Source organism: Panthera leo, chromosome D4, assembly GCF_018350215.1.
Source record: "Panthera leo isolate Ple1 chromosome D4, P.leo_Ple1_pat1.1, whole genome shotgun sequence".
Taxonomy (NCBI): domain Eukaryota; kingdom Metazoa; phylum Chordata; class Mammalia; order Carnivora; family Felidae; genus Panthera; species Panthera leo.
Window position 1 is genome coordinate 4078438 of NC_056691.1, and position 20699 is coordinate 4099136.

The following is a 20699-nucleotide window of genomic DNA, read 5'->3' on the forward strand; positions in this document are numbered from 1 at the left end:
TCCGGAAACGATTCTCGTTTCTCCTCTGAGCGCGTCCCCACACGGGCTGTCACCAGCCTTGGTGGCGACTTCACCTCGTCCCCTGCCCGGCGGCCGCCGCTCCGTCCGGATCTGCACGTGTGGAGGTGCCTGCTGGGCTCTCGGGCCCCGTCGCCCCGCAGAGCACACTCGACCGGATCATCAGTATTCTTCCTCCATCTCAAGAACTGCTTTTTGTCACTGGACTTTTTAACTGGGATTTTTTTTTTAAATAAAAGTTTTAAATTGGTTTGATGATTCTTTTCGTGGATGTTACTGGAATGTGGTAGGATGCACTCTCAAATAAACTGTTAAACAGCAACTCTGTGTGTGTGTGTGTGTGTGTGTGTGTGTGTGTTTTCTTGTGAAGTTCCCAGTTGCGTCCCGGAAGGATGGACACACACAGAATCCTCGGACGGGTCCGTGAGCTTGTGCTGCAGACGCCTGCCAAGGGGGCCCTGGCCAGCCGTGACCGTGCTCGTGGGTTCCACGCACGGAGGGCCTGACCCTGACCCAGAAGTCCCGGCGGGTGCCAAAGCAGCGCTCCGGGGTCGCGAGCTCTGTCTTTGTGAAGATTGCTGAGGGAGCACCGGGGGAGCCGAGGAGGGGATTCCAGAGCCCTCATCTCCACCTGTTTTCTCCAGGGTGTCACACGCTCACACACTCCCGTACACAAGCATGCACACCACATACACGCCTACACGCTGCTCACATTACATGTGCGCACACTCATATGTGCACGTGCACACCATGTACACACCTACACACAGCTCACGTTACACGTGAGCCTCATACGTGCACGTGCACACCACGTACGTGTCCACACACCGCTCACATGTACACAGCACGCGCCTCCTATGTGCACATGCACGCCTTGTACACGCCTACACACCGCTCAAGTGTACACACGCACATGCACACCACGCACACACCTAGACACCGCTCACATGCACACACCACATATACACACCCGAGCACCACGTACACGCCTACACACCGCTCGCGTGCACATGGCACACACGTTGTACACACACACCACATACACGCCTACACGCCGCTCACATGTCCACGGGCACATGTGTGCCCACCATATGCACGCCTGCACACCGCTCGCGTGTACACGTGCACACCCCTTGCACATGCATGCATGCCATGTACACACCTGCACACCGCTCACATGTACACGTGCACACACCATGCACACACACACCACATACATGCCTACACGCCGCTCACATGTCCACAGGCACACATGTGCCCACCATATACAGGCCTGCATACCGCTCACGTGTACACATGCACACCCCTTGCACACGCATGCATGCCACGTACACACCTGCACACCTCTCACGTGTACACGTGCATACACCTTGCACACACACCACATAAATGCCTACACGCCGCTCACATGTCCACGGGCACACGTGTGCCCACCATATACACGCCTGCACACCGCTCGCGTGTACATGCGCACACACCTTGCACACACACACCACATACATGCATGCATGCCACATACACGCCTACACGCCGCTCACATGTCCACGGGCACACATGTGCCCACCATATACATGCCTACACACCTCTCACGTGTACATGTGCACACCCCTTGCACACGCATGCATGCCACATACACACCTGCACACCGCTCATGTGTACACGTGCACACACCATGCACACACACACCACATACATGCCTATACGCCGCTCACATGTCCATGGGCACATGGGTGCCCACCATATACACGCCTGCACACTGCTCGTGTGTACACGCACACACACGGCACACTGAACCGCACCCCACGTGACCCCTTCGCCGCCAGCGTGGGGCAGTTGTCCCGCCTCGGAATGTGCTGGCAGCTGTTTTCGTCTCAGCCTCTCCTGGCCACCAGCCTCCCTCCCGGTCCCACTGACGGTCCCCTGCTCCGGCAGGCAGAGGTTCGGGGGCCTGGGTAGGCTGGCCTCACGCTCCCTTGGTGGCCCTGGGAGCGGGACGGCCACGAGAGTGGAAGGACGGACTGCCAAACGGCCCGGGGCCTGCTGCTCCGGAAGCAGTACGTGCCCAAGACGTGGCAACAGAGAACAAAACAGACAGCTGGTCCCCGGCACCAACCACAGTGGGGCCCAAAACTCGGATGAGGCTTGCCCGCCCTCCCGCGCTGACACCCGTGAGCGCGCAGACGCGGAGGCTAGTCGGCAGTTGCGGAACCCGTCGCTGCTTCGGGGGCAGCGGGTCCCCGAGTCACCGCGCTTCCTCAGGCGACGTGAGCCAGGTGGAGGTGAGGCCCCAGCCCTGCCCCCTCCTGCCACCCTGCGCGCCCCCAGAGAGGCCGGGGAAGCACCCCCATGGGGCTTCCTGCACCTGTGAGTCTGTGCTGTGCGACCAGCACTTTCCCTGATGGAACAGCTGGGATGCCCGGCTCAGCCCTCCCCGAGTAAGGGGCCCGGGGCCCGGGGCCCGGGGCCCGGTGGCCCACTCAGACTTCGAGGACTTTGCCACAAAGACCTTTTCACACGTTCTGGCCGGCTCAGCATTTTCCCGACTCCTTTGACCACAGACCCACTGTTGTGCTCAGTGTCTGTTAGCAAGACGGGCCGGTGTTCTTCGCACACGCTGGGAGACTGCACAACGGAGGCATCGCACAGGGACCCTCAGCGCATGTCCTTGAGCTCAGTTATCCGAGTTATTAGCTGAAGAACCAGCCCCGTCCTGATCTCTAATGTTGGTTGTTTACACACCATGTTGTCTCTCTCTCTCTCTCTCTCTCTCTCTCACACACACACACACACGCAGCCCAGAACACACATAATCAATCACCCCTTCCCAGAAAAGAAAATCTTGATCACCTGGAGGGCCCAGGCCACATAACGTGGTGTTTCATTACATAGAGCGTTTATTATTTTGGAGTTTTGCAAAACTCGCCCAGAGGGAAAAGCACACTTTTCCGGAGACACCACCACCCAATCCAGTAAGATCGCCCGGACTCCCAGCACACCCTGCGCCAAGCCCACCCGTCTGTGCTGGTCTCAAGTCCGTCTCACTGGCCGGGGGCTGCTGGTCATCGCCCCCTGGCGGGGCGTCAGCTGAGCAGGTGACGCTCTCTGCCCACATGCCACTCAGCCGGGAAGGTTCCGGGAGCTATTTTTTTAGCTAGGCGTTATTTTACCAAAGCCATGAGTCATAAGACATGATGCCTCTGCAGCCTTTGAGGTCTGGAGATGACTCAGTTTTCCACGACTATCGTTAAACGGTGGGACAGTGAGGGAAAAACACAAATTGTCCGTAAACGACTGTTCCTCATTCACCACGATAAAGAGCCGGCCGGTGTCTGTATCAGAGGACATTGTGAATTTCCAGAGGCCGTTGAGGATGCCAGAATGTGCCGGAATCCAGTGCTGTAAACACTCCCTGCTTGGGACTAGCTGCTGGGAGTCCTTCCCCTCCTGACGTGGGGCCGAGGGGACGTGGAAGGGAGGCCACAGCCTCACCGCCAGTGGACAGGGAGGGGACCCAGGCTGAGCTCGGGCCCTTACCACGGGGCTGGGCCAGAGAGAAAGGGAGTTTCATGGAGCAGGCGAGTCGGGGAGGTGACTTTGCCGTCACATGGCGCCTGGAGGTCCACAGAGACCGTCCCGGGGGCTGAAGGCGCCCGGGGGGACAGACTTCTGGACACCGGCTATGTTCCCACGCTTATCTAGCAGCGCACAGTCACCCGGGCAACTGTCACAACTTAGGGGCACCAGCCGCCCCACGAGCACACCAGACCTCCTCGACCCTGTAGAAGGAAGAAACCAGATGCTTGCTTTCCATCTTCGTGCATAGGTGGTCATGCACGTGGCAGAGAGTCCAGACGGAAACGGGGGGAGCTAACACCCACGGGGGATCAGCGGGCCCGGATCCAGGCCGACTCCAGAGCCAGGCTGACCCCCTGGGATGGGCAGGATCACTCCAGGGAGATTCCCCCCGAAGAAAAGCAGTGCCCAGTGAAAGCCTGGGGGGAACACGTAGCCGTTTTAATTGACTTTATTTCTGCCACCAAAACACCTAGACCCGTGTTCGCTCTGGGACTCTCTTCCCTTAAAAGCGAGTAAGATACCCCCCGCCCCATTCCGTAGCAGTCTGCCTCCAGGTCTTTCCTGGGCGCTCTTGTGCACGAGCGGTGGTCTCCCACGGCTGCTTTCTGATGTAGGGTGGGGGAGTCAGTCCATCTGGAGCCCCCACTTCTCTCTATCTCTGTCTGCAAATACAGGGCCCAGAGTCGGCCAGTGGGGCCCGCGTCGTTTTACAACGTCCCCCAGGACCGTGTGGGTGCGACTGTGATAAACTGGTATCTTTTTGTTCCTGAGCTTCTTGGGCTCCTAATGCTCCTTTTAGCACGAAAATCACTTTCTGTTATTAACCCACTCGGTCACTGGTCCCAGGTATGCAGAAGGGGTCTTGCCTCCCGCCCCCCAAGTGAGCCCCCGTCCCGCACAACCCCCAACATCTGGATCGTCCCTTTTCAGTCTGCGATGAAAGGCCTGCTTCTCCTGCCCCCACTCTGGCTCCCGGGACGCTGGCCGGGTGCCCAGCACAGAAGCCCGAGAACAGGGGCCTGTTCTCTGCAGACCTGCCGGCATTTTCTCCGTGGAATTGGACGTTTGCAACGACTATCAGTCCTCCCGCCCCTGAGAAACCAGACCAACCGGCAGAGCGGACTTCATGACAGATATGTTTTCCCTCACGTGGGCCCCTGGGGCCACAGTGGGTCTTAGAAGCAACGCCCCGCACTGCTGGTGGACAGGGAGGGATGCCTCCCCGGCCTGGGCACACAGCGTAGGCCACTGGGTGGCTCTCGGAAGCATCGCCGGGAGAGAAAGCAGGTAGACACCGCATCCGTCCATGGCACTCGAGAGTGGCGTTGGACTGAGGGCTTCGTGGTAAGAACGCCGAATGAGGCGTGAACGCCCGAGCGTTGTCCACACGGGCAAACGTGCGAGCTGGCCTGGGACACTAGTTTGGGACGCAGGGCTCTGTCATAGATACTCCATCGGTACTTTTCACAGGTGGCAAATGCTTTCAGGCATGCTTTCTAGTTTAAGTCTAAAAGCAACCAACTTCTGAGACAGCTGTCATCATTAATCTCTCATTTCACAAATGAAAGGCCATGACTCAGAAAAGAGGCTGACTCAGCTTTCTTGATCTAACACCCCTGTTCCTTAGGCCTGACTGCACCATAGAGTCTTTGTTTTTAGATGTATATTTATTTATTTTGACAGAGAGCACGAGTCGGGTGGGGGGGGGGGCAGAGAGAGAGGGAGAGAGAGAATCCCAAGCAGACTCCGCAACGTCAGCGCAGAGCCCGACGGAGGGGCTCGATCCCACGAATCGTGAGATCACAACCTAGGCTGACATCAAGAGTCAGACGCTTAACCGATGGAGCCACCCAGGCACCTCTGCCCTGTAGAGTCTTCAACGGAGCCTTAAAACTGCAGGTGCCCTGCCTCTATTCCCAGACCTCAGTTCCACCGGTCTGGAAGGGGCCCAGGGCCACGGGCATTGACAGTGTCTCTGGGTGCACCGGGAGGTAGGTCCGTGACTCACCACCCTGTGTGACCCGGGAAACACGGAACCACTGGGGACCTGGGACCGGAAGATGAGGATCAGAGCCAGACCCGAGTTCCAGAAGGTTGGGTTCCTCTGTTCGAGGCCAAGTGGTGTCGACCCAGTGTTCTCAGGATGGCTCATGGGGTGGTCGCCAGCAGAATGCCGTAAGGGGCCCCAGCGCGTCCACAGTGGCTCAGTGATCGGCCCAGGATGACGCAGAGGAACATGTGGGATCCAGGCCTTGCTCGGGAGAAGAATCCAGGAGAGCCCGGCCTCGAACGCCACAACCAGAACCTGTGTCCCCAGCTGGCGTGGGGGGTGCCCAGCAGTGAACAGAGCCCGGGGTAGTTTGCGCCCGAAGCCATTCCCTTACACAGACACCAGGGACGTCCTGGAAACCTCGGATGACTGACTCCCTTGAGTGGGGAACTAAAGATCTTCGGAGGCTCTCCCACGGGCCAGGCCAGATTCAGCCCGCGGGTCTGCAGCTCACACACGCGATGTGCCCAGCCGGCTCCGAGAAAGCACACTTCATCAGGACCACCGTGGCCGCCTCCGGCCGAGGCGCGCACGGAGCCAAAGCGGGGCCCGGCGTGTCGCGAGGTGCAAAACGTGCGACGCCACCGGCAGACGGTCCTGACGGTGGGACGGCTACAGGTTTGGCTCAAGAAAACGGCGATTCTGGCAAATTCCATTCTGTGGGATTTCCGTCGACAAGGAAAAGCCACAGCAGCGCGCACCTCTGATTGCGTAAGCTTTGCTGTGCAGGCGCGTGGCCGCCAGGGGGACCCTCCTCCAGACGGGTGGTCTCCCCGCTCCCCTGCGACGCAGCTTCCGTGGGCCGCGCCCACTCTGTTCCTCCTGCACATCCGCATCCCCAGAGCTGGCACAAGGGGACGCTCCACCTTCTGTCTATCATCAGTCATCTGTCCATCATCTCTATCCATCTATCCATCGTCTATTATCTGTCTCATGTATCACCAATCATCTATTCATCTAGCCATCTATCATCTATTATCTATGTATCTATCATCTATTTATTATTATCCATGTATCTATCATCTACCTATGTGTCCATCTATCTATCATCTCCCGCCACCTTCCCATCTCAAGCCGGATGCTCAGTAAAGTGGGTGGTGGTCCAGCTGGAGGGAGCTGGAGAATGCTCTGGAGACACAGGAGGCCAGGTAGACGCATCCCCGGGGCTGTCCACACCCCCAGCACATCTTTCCTTCCCAGAATCTTAGCAGTCCCCCCCGGGGAACGCGGAGGGAAGGACACAGCTGTCTTGAGAGACCGCAGACACGGTCTCTTCCTTTGGGACATTTTATGTGAACAACGTGACTGTGTTGTTAGATCCTCTTCCAGGATCTTGGGGGAGCCCATTCGAACCCTGGGCACTGAGGACTATACTTGCTAGCTTTCTGGTGAATCGTCTCTGCCAACGGCCAATAGGATAGCAAGAACCTGAGTAGAGAGAAAGAGAGACGGAGAGAGAGAGGGGCCAGGAGGAGCCAGGAGGGGGAAGGCGGAGGAGAAGGGTGGACTTGGGTGGAGGTCGTGTGGGCAGAGGCGAACGGGAAGTGCCCAAAAAGAGGAGCTTCGTGGCCTAAGCTGGGCCTCCTGCGAGAGGCCGGGGTGGTCCCGATGGACACAGGGTCGTGCCTGTCTGGCCATTGCCGCCCTGCTGGGCCCTGCTGGGCCCTGCCGGCCCCAGAGCCCCTGCGGGGACACTGCTGGGCACCTTCCTTCTGTCCAGTCCCGACACACACGCTCCCTCGGTGACAGACACCCGCTCCTAGACTCCCCCTCTGGGTCAGCGTCCCGGAAAACCACCTGCCTGGAGGTCCTTTCCAAAGAACCCGGTGCACAGGGAGCCTTCACTCAGGTGTGTCCCACGTCGTGGTGACTGTGCACAGCAGCAGGGCAGAAGCCACTTGCATTCGGATCCTGAGAGCTGTTGCCCGGTTGTACCCAGGACACCACCATTGGCCACTGAGGGGGTCTGATCTGTCCCCTCCTGCTCTTTCCCACGCTTGGGGGTTTCCAGAAGCCTGAGCAAACAGAAGAAAGGACACTGTCCCTACAGAGCCCCCGAGTCTGGAAGGGTCAGGGTCAGGGTCAGGGTCAGGGTCAAGTGTGGGGGGGCAGCACCCCACCCACACCACAAAGGATGCCGCCCACCCCTGTGTCCCAGTGCCCCGCTCAGGGCCGGCTCAGGCACAGTGCTGTGTGATGGGACATTTGCCGGCCCAGGACCCCCCCCCCAGCAAGTATAGTCCCCCTCTGCCACTCTGTCCCACCCAAGTCTTCCTGGATTACCCACGTGTGCCTCGGGGCTGGCACAGGCCGGGGTTGCCGGCCACCGCACATGCCCCCCCCGGGGGTGTGCGGGGCCCTGGCAGGTCACAGCACGGGCAGCACGTGCCTGTATGTTCTGCTCCTCTGCACCCTTCACCCCTCCACGGTGGCCTCTGGGCTCAGAAATGCTCGTCTTTGACGAATATTCGAACTCAGAAAATCTCCGATTCAGCGTGTGTGTAAACAGATCACTTTTACCAGGAGTTGCTGCTCAAAGAGTCTGGCGGGGCACGTCGGTCCTGCCCCCCAGGACGCCCCAGGCCCCGTGCTTCCAGGACTGAGTACTGCGGGCCCTCTAAGGCGCTGACCTTCTGGCGTCTGGGTTTAACAACCTAGGCAACCCTCTCACAGTCGGCGGCCCTCCCTCGGGGACCCGGGGACAGCAGGCACCGCTGAGAGTGGAGGCCGGTGCCAGAGTGACCCGGACAAGGAGGGGGCTCTGCTAGAATCCAGGGTGCTTCCCCTGCTTCTCCAGGTCTGCCCCACACCACGGGCTTTTAGCGGCAGGACCAGCTGTCCACGTGGAGACACGGAGCCACCGGGCAGAGGGGAGGCCCGCGTGGGAGCCAGGCCCTGGGTGCGAACGTGCCCAGGCGGTGATGCCTGACCTTGCTGCGCTTACGTGGGGGTGGTTGGCACAGGCCGTCAAGGTGGGAGCGGACAGGAGAAGGCCCTGGAAGGTGTTTCCTGAGGTCCTCGCCCACCTGGAAGAAGGAACAATGGCAGGTCAGACAGTCAGCTCCTCCCACGGCCATGTCCCCACACGCCGCGGCTCCCTGGCTGTCGTCGCCGCCTCTCCGCAGGGTCTGTCGAGCCAGGTCTGTGGGGCAATCGTGTCCCACGCGGATGGCATGTTCTGGCTTTGCTCTCTGGCCCTGCAAGGCCCCCCGAAACCCGAGGTCATTAGTTCTAACCCCAACATGCAGGCCCCTGCTATCAGCCGGCCCCTCCCAGGGGATATGGCCCAAAGGCGCTGGAGGTCAAAGGCCAGTGTGACCCTACCCTGGGAGGGCTGACAGGTAGGTTCGTATGTGGGGATTTTCCGTCCTGGGATTCAGTCCTCCGTGTGTGGGAGAGAGAGAGAGAGGCAGAGACAGAGACAGAGACAGAGACAGAGAGGCAGAGAACTACAGAAGAGAGAAGAAAAAACCAGCAGGAAGTTTCCTGGAGCCCAGAGAGGGTCCAGAAGCATCTCTGCAGGAGCGTCGCAGGTGGTGCTTGGCTAGAGTGAGGGCGAGTCCCACCCCAGAGGGAGGGCCGGACGTGGAAACAGGAGCCCACGGCCTGCCCGTGGCTTGTGGAGCGGGTTCCCACGCACCCCCCCCCCCCCCACCCAGGGGGCTCATTTCTTGGGGGGAGCCCTTTCAGACCTGGTCTGACCACGGGCTCGCTGTGTCCCTCCCCGAGCGCCCACCAGGGGGCAGTCTGCGCCCAGGCAGGAGCTCGCCAGGCCCAGCCACGCATCTAGGTTCTGCCTGTTTTCACAGGCGCATGAGAGCCGCCAACTGGGTTCGCTACTGGAAATCACATCTCGACAGGTGTAAAAAGATGTAGTCGGTGATTTATTTTCAAAGGAAGTGGCTGGCAGCTGGCGACTCTATTCGGGGAAGCGATTTCTAATCCGCGCCATGAGGTGCTGGCCGGTCAAGGGAATGGGAAAGGTTTCTTTATGTCCTCTTGTTACAGATCTGCCTGGCACGCGTTCGTTCCCGCCAGCCTGACCTTGAAGCGTGCTCACTTGTCGTGGGAGCCGCGTGTTTGAGCTGGAAGGGCCCCTCAGGAATCATACTACAAGGCCCGCTCCTGCCTTCTCTGGATTCCCGGACAAGGAGCGAAGTCAAGGTTGATCCAGCCCGGACAGACCCAGGGAAACACGCGAGAAAGGTCAAGGTTGCTGAAATCTATGTTTTTTTTTCCCTCCAGCTAACCGACAAGTTACGGACGCACCGCTCGGAGGGAGGCACACAGACCCCAAATGTGTTTTGTCTGCACCTCTGCCTGCTGCCGGGCACACCGCCGTGGTGTGTTCCAAGCCACCCACTCAAGAGCCCAGTTCCAACCCTCATGCTTCCCAGCAAAGTCCCTGTCCATGGGGAGGTTTGGTGCAGGACTTTAGCTCGTGTCCTGGATAGTGCCTCCCGCCTCAGCATAGTTTCTGCAGCATGAGGGATAGCAGTTAGAGCTCCTGTGTCCAGCCAAGGCAGGTGGAGAAGAAGGGCAGGCCTGTTCTTTTAATGTTTATTATTTATTTTTGAGAGAGAGAGAGAGAGAGAGAGCACTAGTAGGGGAGGGGCAGAGAGAGAGAGAGAGAGGAAGGCACAAAATCCGAAGCAGGCTCCAGGCTCTGAGCCATCAGCACACAGCCCGACGCAAGGCTCGAACCCACGAACAGTGAGATCATGACGTGAGCCAAAGTCGGACGCTGAACCAACTGAGCCCCCCAGGCGCCCCAGAAAGGGCAGACTTTTAAGGCAGACCTGGTTCACCTGCTCCCATAAGGGCAGAACAGCCTTCCTGGAGTGGGTGATCAATGCACATTAGTTTCTGTTTCTAAGTGACCAGACTTGGAGACTTCATTGTGCACGTCGAGCCTCTGGTCCAAGAACAAGTCCCCCCACCCACGAGACATGAGCAAAACTCGCTCCACCAGAGCGAGTCGTCCTTTGCAACCTCCTTCACCACGTGGGTGGTTCCAGGCATTTGAAAGTTAGAATCGAAGACCACCATGTGGCTTTCCGTTTTGCACACAGACATTGACCCTCCAGAGTCAGTGTGTTAGGCTCTGTGTTAGAGTTAGCAAGGCTTGTGTTAGAAAGGCATGCTTTCCCCTTACGAGGTCACTTTTCCTTTCCTCCTGACCGTGGGTCGAGGGGCACTCCCTACACTTGGGTTTCTCCAGGAGTCCAACCGAGAGCTGTGAGCAGGCGGGTGAGGGACTCACCTCTGCCAGCGGTGGTTTCCCGCTCCGCCGCCATTGACCGGGCAGGGGGGATCAGCTCTGTGCGCCTTAGCAGCGGGACACTCCCATCCTGTCCCCCAGCTGTCACCCGCACCTGCCAGAACATCCCTGCCTCGGCCACTTGCTCACGACGGTATTTCCGGACCGGTCCCGCTCAGCGGACAAGCCAATGTCCCGTGGCTGCGTACTCACGGAGACCTCTGTAGATCATAGTCCCCTACTGAAGATCCAGAAAGCATACTCAAATTGCACAGAATTCCTGCAGTGTAGAAACCCGTTCACGGTCCCGTCACCCCACGTGTCCCTGGGGTCTTTGGCGTGGAGCCATCCTGCATGCCCGCCCGGTGAAGACGCCCCATCTGCCCTCCCTGGCTCCCTCCCTGGCTGTGCTCCCCCAGCCCGAGAAGCCAGCCCACCAGAGCCTCCCCGCCTTCCACTGCTGCTGTCCAGTCCTTGACATTCCCTCGGCTCCGCAGGTCCTGGACGGTGATGTGCCATCCAAGCTGAGGTGCGTGTGTGGTGGACGTCAGGCTGTACATCCTACGAGGGTGGGAGTCGTGTTCTGTCCCCTCCCTGGACACATGCAGGGAGCAGGTGCCGCATGAGCACCGTGCGCGGGCACCTAGCAGCCAGCCAGCTCTCCCCTGCCCGCTGGGTGCCCCGACTCCGTGACTGGGTGCCCCTCCTTCTGGATGGCGAGGCCGGCTTTGCTCCTCAGCGTCTGCGCGAGGGCATCCAGGGGAGAAGCCGACAGCAGCGTCTGGACTCCCTGGGTCCTTCACCAACTCCTCATGTTGGCCAAAGCAAGTTGCGTACTTCTGTAGTTGACGAGCCGGAGGAGAAGTTCCCATTGCTGTGTGTGTCTGCCTGTCTGTGTGTGTTTGTCTCTGTCTGTGCCTGTGTATCTACAGATGTATGTCTGAATACGTGTGTGTGCATGGGTGCTGTCCCCCCGCGTGCGAATCCGGGGCACCCAGAGCTGTCCTGGCCCTCCTCTGACACGGGAAACCTGGTGTCCCAGGGAAGCCCGAGTGTCCTCCAGTCCCGGCTGCGTCCGTCACAGCCCCGCCACCCTGTACCCCTCCATCCTCCCGGTTCCTGCTGAGCCGTGGCATCCAGGCAGTGGAGCAGTGGGATGCTATGTCCCAGCGTGTCCCCAGGCTGGGCACACGACCAGCAGCCCTACCGGATGGACGGTCCTGCACACACATCCCAGGAGCGTGGCCTGGCTCCAGAGCCGGCCCTGCCCCGCCGGTTCTGTAAGGAGACGCCCCGGGGGCGGGGGGAGGATTTCACAACCAGCCGCCCACACCCAAGCCCTGCAGGCCCCCCGCACGCACACCCAAAGTGCTCAGCGCTCCTGACCACGGTCAGTGACAGGATGCTTACCCCGCTCGGCCAACACGTCCATTTCTTGTAAACGGACTCTTGTTTCTCTCTCTGGAAACCTCAGCAAGCCCTCTTTACCTTTGAAATTCCAAAGCAAGGATGTTAAAATGCCTGCTGCTAGGAATTTGCCAGGCGTTCCTCGCCTACAGGACCCCGTGCGACGTGAAACGTGCGACCCTTGTCAGACAGCCGGGCAACAGCGTGCTCAACGCTTCCAAAGTCGAACACGTGCCTTCACAGTCCTTCCTGACCTGTCGTGGCGTGCTTGTGATTTAATGCCATTCCCGGCAAAGAAAAACTAAAATTTTAGATTACTGGCGTGAGTTTTCGCATTCACCTCTATGGCTGCGAGGCCAGCCCTGCAGAGAATGGAGAACATTCTCACAATGCTTTTCTCTTCCCTAATTGGCTATATCCCCCGAGACTCTTTCTCGTCTCCAGGAATCTCGGCAAATAGGAGCCGAGATAGGAGCTCTCCCCCGGGGGGGCCACTTTTGTCTTCGATTTTCGTTTCTTTGTCCTTGTGAGCGCCTGATCCGTTCGCGAATTCGCTCTCTTGTCGCGTCTGTTTTCGCATGGAGCCTCTCGACTGCTAATGGTTGTTTGACAAAGTTCAAAGTCCTCTGGTTATTTTTCTATTTTCTATTATTAAAGCCTTTCCTGCTTTATGGATCGTTTATATCCTCCAACCCCCTTGAGAACATTCGTGATAACCAACCTGAAGACTTGACTCTGCCGTACGGGCTTTTCCACGGGGTTGAATTCGATCACCACTTATTCAAAGCGTTTGGCTCCGATGTTTGACTGCTATGGATGCTCCGCTCACCTGTCTGTTTGGGACCCCCTGATTGGCATGTTCCCCCGTTTTCTCAGTTGTAAAAGAAAGACCTCCCGGAGGTCAGTGGTTCTCAACTCTCTTTAGCTTTGGTAAATGTTGCCAGGTGCAAACACGTTTGTTGAAACGCAGCGTGTGAATATGGGGGGCGGCAACAATCAGAGCAGGTGTCAACCCTGGTGCAAAGCCCTGGGACTCCCCCCCTCCCCCGGCGGCCTCACTTCTAAGGGGGGTCTTGCCCCGTGGCTCCTGGGCCAGGTGACCTGATCCCCATACAGCTGATGGACCAGATGATCCCGACAGTCAATTCAACCTCCAAAACTGCAATGACTGCTCGTGGGGAATCCCCGGATTTGAATGTCTGTGAAATCCCACGGTTCTCGGAGGGGACTCACACACCACCACACTCTGGATGGGAACGGAACTCCAGTCCGCGGCTTCCAATGAAGTCTCGGCAAAGGAAGCCATACAAAGCAGTGGTGATTCATATCACTAGGGAACACGTAAAACATTTATTTTCCTTAAGTGGACCTCCTGATTTCAAAGGAATCGTTTCCAGAAAAGACCGGGCTAAGCTCCAATCTTGGCCTCTGTGTATAATATCAACATAGATGCTATAAATTAGTCAATTCTTGGCATCTCATCATAAGAAGGACAAAACGGCCTTCTCTGCTTAGACCTGTGGCTGCTTTTTCTCAGCCACCGTGCAGAGAGAGCGCCAGGTGGGGAGGGCTTTGCGAGCCTGCGATCCCATTTCTGACCTACAAATAAGTCAGAGCACCCACGTAGAAATACCTGCTGTTCTTAAAATAGGTCTGGGTGTCTCAGTGGTCTTTTTCTTTCCTTAAGGGCACTTGAGATTCGGCACAGGAATGAGGAAGTGAGAGTTTTGAATTGGTTTGTCCTCTTTTATCGGGGGAGGATGGTTCTTTTTTTTAGGGTTTCTGAGAGGGAGATTCAGAGGATCACTTTTGCCTGAACTAAACCACTGCTGCTACCACTATAACTACCCCTTACCACGGATAATAATAGCAAATCCGGGAATATAACCCCCAAAACGTTTGCGGCTGGAAGCCTGTTTCCCGGGCTCTGGGAGGCTCGCAGCTGTCTTTCCCTCCGGGGTCTCTCCTCCTAGAGCCGTGGGACCAGGGCCGCCCCTCACACCTCTGCCTCCTTACACGCTGTTCCCTTTGTCTTGTTGCATACATTCTAATTATTTTAAATGTTTAGTTGTTTGAGAGAGAGAGAGAGAGAGAGAGAGAGAGAGAGAGCAGGGGAGGGGCAGAGAGAGAGGGAGACACAGAATCCCAAGCGGGCTCCAGGCTCCGAGCTGTCGGCTCGGAGCTGTCGGGCACAGCCCGATGCGGGGCTTGAATCCATGACCCATGAGATCATGACCTGAGCCCCCCAGGCGCCCCCGTTACATACATTCTAGGAGAACCCTGGATTTTCCACTTCAAGCGACAAGATGAGCTTGGGAGTGGTTGTTGTTCTGGACAATCCTGTCCGGACAGGATCCTTCCAACAGAGTCATACTGTTGGAAACAACAACAACAGAGATATTCTTTTTCTCTCCCCCTTGGTTGGTGACCTCAAAGCCATGAGCCCACGTTGGGGGCACTCAGGGATACCACCTCAGTCTGCGCCGGCCGTCCCCGCCTGTCCCCAAGCTTGTCACTTGCACGTGCAGAAAGCATACACAGCCCAGAGCATGACTGGGCAGAGGAAGGTGGCATCTGATGAAGGCCTCTCCCTGCTACAGACCCCCCGGGGCGGGGGCGGGGGGGGGGTCTTCTGATCTGCTCACCCGACAGAGCCCACCCTCACTCCTCTTATTCTTGACTCTAAGACTCAACGCGCACCAATGTAGCACGGTTCCTAAGTGCGGGGCTGGTTGGGTCTCACCACGTGCTCGTCCCACGTCTTCGGCCCCCGGACGAGAGCAGACACCAGCAGCAGACATAGAAGGTCGCCCCCACCTGGCTACGTGACCGCACCTGCGTCACCCCGACCCCAACTCCTAACAGTGCTCAGTTTCCCTCGACTGTGCATGAGTGGAGTCACCCGGCTTGTACTTGCTGCCTAGCTGCTCGGGCTCAGGTTCGTGTGCAAGGTTCCCATCTATGCTGTCAGGCACTTGGAGCTCACCCCGTCCTGGCCGCACCCAGTGTTTACCCTGCGGGGGGCACCGTACCGCGATATATCTGTGCATTCCTCTGTGGATGGTGCCTGTGTCGGGCTCCTGCTCACCGGGGCGAGGGGCTGGGGCTTTCAGGGGCATTTTCCCCGTGAAACAGCTAATGTTGTCGAAAGAACGCAAGCAACCACCCAAACCCAGCCCCCATGAGCGACCAGTTCAATCAGTGCACGAGGGGAATAAAACCCCAAAAGCTAGTAGATCCCAGGAGGCTTTCACCGGAGCAAATTCAAAAGACTGAGTGTCTGTATTCTTTGGTTGGTGCAAACATAACCTCCTAGTACCACTTCTGTTGAATGCATATTAATATGCATGAATGCATCATTAATATGCATTCAGTAGATAATGCACACCGTATTAACTGGTACTTGCAGGCTCCAGGACGTTTTTCTCCACCAGGGGAGCATTCATTCATTTTGTAAGTGAATCTGCTTAAGGAGGGAGGCGGTTTATGTTCCCAGGTTCACCCGACCTCCAGCCGGAAATTTGGGGACCGTGAAGATGTGATTCACTTCCCGCCCCAAAGGCCAGGCAGTCTCAGGTTCACTGCCAGGGCCTCCCTGTCCCAGGAGTGCGCCCCATGCTCATGCAGGAACCCGGTTGTCCTTTGGGAGCACGCACTCACCGCCCCCCTCCCCTGCAGCCAACAGCGACGTCCCAGGACTCCCTGAGGGGGTGCCTCGTCCAGAGCACGTGGTGCAGGGCTGGCCGGCTCCCTAGCGGTCCTCTGGTCCCTGCGCGTCTAGTCCAGCCACCGCGTTCCTGTCTCTGCGACACTGTTTCTTTTTCTCCGTGGACCCCAAGCCAGAGTTTGAGATGATTGACAGAGAGTAGTGTTTTCAGATTTTAAAATAAAGCGTTTTGATTATTTTTCTGATTTCCAAGCCAACAGTGACAGCTGAGGAAAGGGGGTGGCGTTGCAGAAGGATCGAAAAGCCCCTTTCCTTCTACACCTAATGAACTGAAAGCCTCTGAGTGAGAGCAGCAGGGTGCCGGCCTCCTAAAAACCAAGGGAGGGTCCAACCATCCACCCGATAAGAACAGGAGACTCTGAGGAAGGCACGCTCTGATCGTTAAAAGCACGATCAGGAGAGAAAGTAATGGGGCGACAGTCTAAACACGGGGGTGGGGGGCGGTGCAGAAATCATTTCCAAAGTGCTGTCAGTTCCGATGAGCAGAGATGGGAAAACCTGTCCAGAGTGTACAAGGCGACTGCTCCCGACCGCTCCGGGGAGGCAAGCTTATCACTCCGATTTAACTTTCCCTAACTGTGTACAGGATTTGCCCTTAATAGAAACACAAAGTACGTAATGGGACAGAGGGGGGCAGGGGGCTGGCTGCACGTTGGACAGCCCTCCCCGTCCCGTGTGGCAGCAGCATCCCCAGCCCCAGCCTCCCGTGGGAAGACCACCTTCCGGTACGAACAGATGTGCCTTCCTTTCCCGCTTCCTCCTGTCCCTTCCCCTCGTGTCAGGCAGGCTCTCTAGGAAGATGGTTATTGCAGAAGGAATTGAGCAGAGAAGAAAGAGCCATGTGCGAACTCTGACTTCCGACCGAGAAGCCCGCTTTTGGACGATAGTATCCGCGGTCAAAGCTCTCATCCGTAAGAGAAGAGCCTGTCGACATAAAAAATAATCACCGAAGAGAGTTTGCCCCTCGAAGACGAACGAGGGGGGCCATACCACCGTCCGTGTGTCATAGACCGGAAAGATAGCAGGGGAAGAACTCGACCTGTCCAAGGAGGAGGACCATGGGGTTGTGGTGGCTGGTGGCCCTGTGGGACAGGAAGGGACCAGTCTGTGGCCGGACCATCAGTCCTGTGGGGGCTGGCCCCTGCCTGCCAGCCTCCATTTCCCTCCGGGGAGCCTGGAGCACGTTTTCTGGGATGAGGAGTGACCTTCACACCCTTCTGGCTGCCAAGCAGCAGGCACACCTCCTCGCCCTCATAGGGCTTGTCCCCCGAGAGAGACCCTCAGGCGTGCCCAGAGACCATCCTCAGCTTTTCTCAGCAGCCCCATGGGGTTGAGAATGCTTCTGAGTGCCCCCCCCCCACCAAGAACAATGAGAGAGACCCCAGGCACCCCAAGATGAAGCTATGGAAGGAAAGACAAATCCTGGTGACGGTTCATTTTGTGTCAACTTGACCACCCACAGGGCACCCAGATTAAATGTGATTCCAGGTGTCTCCTTGAGGGTGTTTCAGGAGATTAGCATTTAAATTAGTGGGCTCAGTAAAGCAGATTGTCCTCCCCAGTGGGGGTGGGCCGCATCTAATCAGTTGAATGCCTGAAAAAGAACCAAGAAAAGAAGAGAAGAGAAAAGACAAGAAAAGACAAAGGAAGGGAGAATTTGCTCTGTGCCTGGCTGTCCTGGAGTTGGGACACTGGTCTTCTCCTGCCTCAGACTGGGACCTGCACTGTGGATGCTCCCGGCTATCAGGGAGACACGAGGAGGACTGAGGGAGGAGGGACACAGGGAGGACCGAGGGAGGAGGGGACCCACATCGCCACCGGAGGAGAGACAGCTCTGGAGGGACTCGGGAGACAGTTAAACCATCACCGTGAACCGACTCGCGTCATCCCCTCTGCCCAGGGTGTATCGGCCGATAACAAGGGCCGGGAAGTAAGCCCTCCCGGAGCCGGGAAGACTGAGCCGTGGGAATATTGGGTACACCGCACTGATTGCCACCGGGGCCACGATGGGAGCCCACGTGTGCCTTCGGGGATCAAGACACAGGCCCGAGGGCTGGACCTGCACAAGGTGAGGGTGGAGGAGGTGGGTGGTATCATAACAGAGCCCCCCGAAGAGACCCTGATTTGTGCAGGGCAGTGTAGCGGGGAGTGCTCGCAGGGTGGAGCCCCGCGGGCATCAGGCGGTTCCCGAGGCGGCTCAGCTGGGCGCCTGCAGCCGCGTGGGGGGTCCGCGTGGAGCCCACCGTGCAGCACAGGAGGCAAGAGTCGGGCCCCCGCCAGGCCAGGCTGAAAACCACCGTCTGCAACAGTCATGAAATGAAATGTAGGTCACATACGAACCGAAGTCCGAACACGCCAGACAAAACGCTGCACCCGACACGTCCGACGTGCGGCCCTGTTTGGGTGCCAGACCCAAGTGCAGGCGGGAGCCGGTCACGCTGAGGGACTCGCTCCTGCCCCGCCTCTCCCGTCACCCTGCATCCTGGGGCGCTTCCCACCTGCCGTGGCCACCCGGAGACCAGAGCGCGTGAGCGCTGGGGACCTGCGGGGAGCCTGAAGCGCCGGGACGGTTGAGAACGTGCCCTTGAAGTTTCTCGGAACTGGCACGGAGCCTGTGAACGCGTGGGGGACGGCCGTGCGCCCATCTGCAGCTTACGTACTCGTCATCGGCGGTCTGGGGACGCCGTTGGCTGGGATTCGCACCCGGAAGACTTTAGGGACAAGAGTGTGTCGTCACCGGCACTGTGTAGAACTCCTAGTGCATGTGGCATGTACGAGTGTGGGCTGTGGGCGTGGGCACGCGTGTGAGCGTGTGTTGGGCGCCCGCGGGGCGTGGGAGCGTCCTCTCCCACCTAGCGGGGACTAGGCTGCCGCCGAACGCGAGGCCGTGTGAGGACAGAGGCCTTTAGCACGTGGCCTGGTCGCGGCCGCCGCCAGCCCTGCGCCACCGGGACAGAACGCATGTCGGCGCCCTCTGCCGGGGACGGGACCCGCGGCACAGACGCACCAACCCGGCACCACCTGCACGTCCCGTCTCCGAGCCCCTTCCCCTGAGCGCCCCGGAAGCGTGCCCCCACCTCGACCACGTCCCATGAAGACCTGGCGAGGTGACGCACAGCAGTGCGTGGCCAGTGCACAGAGCAAGGTCCCTCAGATCTCGGATGACTGAGAATCAGGCAGGTTCTGGTTCACGCACGGTTTAACCATAACATTGGCGCAGGACTTGGGTCCCCACATCTACGGAACTCTCTGCATCCGGATTAGGGACACTCACCCTCTGTATTATAAGTGAGGCAACCACGGTAATAGCGGCTGACGGTCGCGGAGCCTTTTCCGCGTGCCTTCTAACGGGCGCGCAGACCACAGACCAGAGAGGCTGCTGGCTCACCCCACCCGGGTCGGGGGGAGGCAAGGGACTTGGCCAGTGGCCTCTGCCCCCTCTGGGAGCTGCCTGGAAACGCACGGTCTCGGGCCTCAGGGACTCGGGTGTGGGCTCTCATGGGTCCTGCAGCCGTCCCGATGCTCGCAAAGATTGTGACGCCAGGCGTGTAGAATCAGGAAGGCCCATGGTTGGGCAGACACCTGCCCGGAGCTCCCTTGCGGGCCACAGGAGGGTCCCAGGGCCCGGACGCTGGGCCACAGCATCTGTCCTGAGTAACCGGCGTCCCCTCACACGTGTTGGACGCCACGCGCATTCCGGGGAAAGGAGGCTGGACGCGACGTCCGGCTCACATGTCCTTCCTCCTGGAGTCAGCAGGTGTCGTCCTTGAAGTAGACGGAGTCCAGGGCACGTGGCTGGGGCGCTTCTGTGAGCGGGGCCTTCTCGTAGCAGGGTCTCTATGGGATGCCTTGGGGGGACGAGGCGGGGAGGCCCGGGCGCCTGCAGCCTCGCTGCTCCGTCACACGTGGGAGGGGGTCATCTCCTCGCCCTGGTGACACACTCAGGGCAGAGGACAGGGCTGCAGACCGTGCTGCAGGCGCCCAGAACCTCGGTGTCCCCCTCCCGCCATACGGAGAGGCTGGAGGGCTGGGGAGTTCGTGACTCGTGGGGTCTAGATGCTGGTTCCGTTTCCCTGGCTCCCACGTGAGTGGGATGTGCCACTCACACCCCCTCGCGCCCCAGGACCCAGCCCTCCAGGGGGACCTGTAAGTGAAGAGGGCTCCAGTCCGGCCTCAAAGTCCCGAGGGTGCATCTGCCCAGGGTGGTGCATCGGCACAGACCCTGCCGACGAGTGAGCACCCCACCACACCACCGTGCTCGACAGTGGTTGATGCTTTACACAGGCACCGGCTCTGTCACCGGCAGGGACAACGCCCCTTGCTTTACGGCTTGACGGACCGCGTCCTGGCCAAGTTGGGCAGAAAGGCCATTAACCACTTGTCCTGACGAGCCCTCAAGCACAACAGAAAACTCTGATACTTCCGTCAGTGCTATTAGCTGCTCTTGGAGATAACGCCTGGGTCCAGGGGGGATGAGATTTTTCCAAAATCTTACCCTCACGCACATGTGCTGGGTGAACCTCGGGGGGGGAAGAACCGAGTGGGGTTTGCCCCGTGCCCCTCCCAGCACGGGTAGGGAGCCCACAAATGTCCCGGCGCAGATCAAGGACCCTGAGAAATGACAGCGGAGCTTACTCTCCACCAGGACTCAATGACATTCA

General features: G+C 58.7%; 1 long non-coding RNA gene across 1 annotated transcript; it reads right to left on the reverse strand.

Moving 5' to 3' along the window:
• Nucleotides 1–6661: 6661 nt before the first annotated feature.
• Nucleotides 6662–11795, reverse strand: LOC122204976. The gene is made up of 4 exons (XR_006195861.1): nucleotides 11342–11795; nucleotides 10908–11145; nucleotides 8575–8670; nucleotides 6662–7659 (listed from the first exon to the last, which is right to left on the reverse strand). It is a non-coding gene; the product is annotated as an uncharacterized LOC122204976 (long non-coding RNA).
• Nucleotides 11796–20699: the final 8904 nt, after the last annotated feature.